This window comes from Podarcis gaigeae (assembly GCF_964106915.1).
Source record: "Podarcis gaigeae genome assembly, chromosome: 4".
Taxonomy (NCBI): domain Eukaryota; kingdom Metazoa; phylum Chordata; class Lepidosauria; order Squamata; family Lacertidae; genus Podarcis; species Podarcis gaigeae.
In genome coordinates this window covers 83326830-83329199 of record NC_139677.1, presented here as the reverse complement: position 1 = coordinate 83329199, position 2370 = coordinate 83326830, and the positions used below count along the sequence as shown (strand labels likewise).

The window sequence follows — 2370 nt, the reverse complement described above, 5'->3', positions numbered from 1 at the left end:
CATTGCGGTGATTGCAGACTTGAAATATTCCAAATTTATCGTATCATGACTTTGTTTGAACTCTCTCAAAGAGGGAAAGTGAGACAGTGTACCTCTCTGGAAATCTTTGACAAACACTGTCAACTTGCGCTCGAATGCCAAAACCTCCTCCAGCATGTGCAGGGCTGTGCCTCCTTTCCCCTGAAGGGTTGTATTTAGAGTGTTTAGATGGGCTGTCATGTCTACCATAAAATGTAATTTTTCCAGCCACTCTGGCTGTTCCAGCTCAGCAAAGGTAAGCTCTTTGCTGGCCAGGAAGGTTTTTACTTCTTCCAAACATGTGACAAAGCGTTTTAGCACCTCGCCTCTGGACAACCACCGGACCTTGTTGTGGAGCAGGAGGTCCGAATATGTGCTTTCCACCTCATCCAATAGCAAACGAAACTGGCGGTGGTTTAAACCCTTTGCCATTATCTTATTAACAATCTGAATGACCACATCCATCACTTTTGTGCATTCGGGGGGGAATGTTTGAGCACACAATGCCTCTTGGTGCAGGATGCAATGAAATGACAGCAGCGTTCTACCCAGTGCCTTCTGCAGTAGAGCCACAAAGCCCTTCTGTGCTCCTCTCATGCTCGGTGCCCCATCAGTAGCCACTGAGACCAGGTGGTTGGTGTTTATTTTTTTAGCACTTAAAAAGTCCAGGACAGCCTTACAGATATCCTCACCCCTTGTTTGGTCTTTTAGTGGTATCAGCTCAATCAGTTCTTCCTGTGGCCCAGAAGAGTTCACATATCGGCAGAACAGCGCTATTTGTTCAATATCACCTTTATCTTTGGACTCATCACAGGCGATGGAGTACGCCACAGCTGAATTAATGTCTTGAATTTGCTGTTTGCTAATGTTTTCTGCCATTTTTAGGGTTCTGTCTTTAACAGTCTTCGCAGACAGAGGCATGTCTTTGATTTTCTGCACAATTTCATTCTTGTTTTTGAAGTCCATGTATAGATGTTCCGAAACCTTAAGGAATGCTTCTTTTATATACTCTCCATCTGTGACCGGCTTCCCATGCTTGACTATTTCCTGAGCGGCTACAAAACTAGCATATGTTGTGGAATTTGCAGACTTCACCCAATTCTTGAAATTATTTTTGCTCCTATCAACCTTCCTCATAAGTTCTGCAACGGCTTTTCGTCTCTCATCTCCATCTGGATATTTTTCTGCAAAGGCTGCCTGTTTATTCTGGAAATGTCTTGCAATATTTGACTTTTTGTTGTTTGCAAATTTCTCACCACATATTAAGCATACTGGTAAACCAGTCTTGTCAGTAGAGAATGCAAATGATTCTGTCCATGTATCATTAAACATTCTGTTTTCTTCAGAAATTTTTCTTTTCTTGCCTTTATCCATGGCTGGCCTACCGGGGGTCCAAAACAGGGACGTAATTAGAAATCAGAGGGCTCCATAGCAAAATTTGCTATGCCCGATGTCAGGGAACTGACATCAGAGTGAGAGGCGAAGGGGAGGCTCCCAGATTCTGCAGGCAAAGGACCCAGCACCAGGGGGAGAAGCAGCTTGGTAGAGGGGGGAGGAAATCAGCGCAACACCAGGGATAAAGGGGGGCAGATGGGGGAAGCGGAGAGAGAGCTCCGGGATTCTTCTCTGTACATCAGTGAGTAGAACCCTCCACTAGCCACGCCCTCCCTGCGCAGAAGACTCCCGCGCAGTGAGAGGAGGAGGCGACTGGGAGTCAGACAGCTTCTATGCTGGAAGAGGTTTAAGAAATGCCCACAGACGGATTCTGCTAGCGACTGAGACAGCTACGCGGAGATGGGCTGTGCAGTCAGAACGGTTTTAAAAGGCAATTAAGCCTAGAGAGGCGGCAGTTTACGCATGAGTAACTCAGACCCATTACACATGCCCCAAAGTGTACCATAAATCATAATCAGTGCCTGATGTAAATAATAATTAATAATGAGGCATTCGTCATTATAAAAATACCTTTTTTGACACTTTTTATTATTTCTTTGTTTGACCCCTCAGAATTACTCCTCCTCATAGAAATAAACATTAAATTAACAAGTTACCTTTTTTTGAGTGTGTGTTCTTCACTCCCCTTCAAAACAGTGACCAGTGTATATGGCCCCTTTCAATGCAGCCTGCTTACAAAGGCGGGAAAGACCAGCAATAAGCTGTTGCATAACGTTCCCCAAGGAAAGCGTTAGCTATTCATAGAATCATAGAATCATAGAGTTGGAAGAGACCACAAGGGCCATCGAGTCCAACCCCCTGCCAAGCAGGAAACACCATCAGAGCACTCCTGAGATATGGTTGTCAAGCCTCTGCTTAAAGACCTCCAAAGAAGGAGACTCCACCACACTCCTTGGC

The 2370-nt window shown here is 45.0% G+C and overlaps 1 long non-coding RNA gene across 1 annotated transcript; it reads right to left on the bottom strand.

Moving 5' to 3' along the window:
• Positions 1 to 1274: 1274 nt before the first annotated feature.
• Positions 1275 to 2150, bottom strand: LOC310842897. The gene is made up of 2 exons (XR_014563373.1): positions 2070 to 2150; positions 1275 to 1399 (listed from the first exon to the last, which is right to left on the bottom strand). It is a non-coding gene; the product is annotated as an uncharacterized lncRNA (long non-coding RNA).
• Positions 2151 to 2370: the final 220 nt, after the last annotated feature.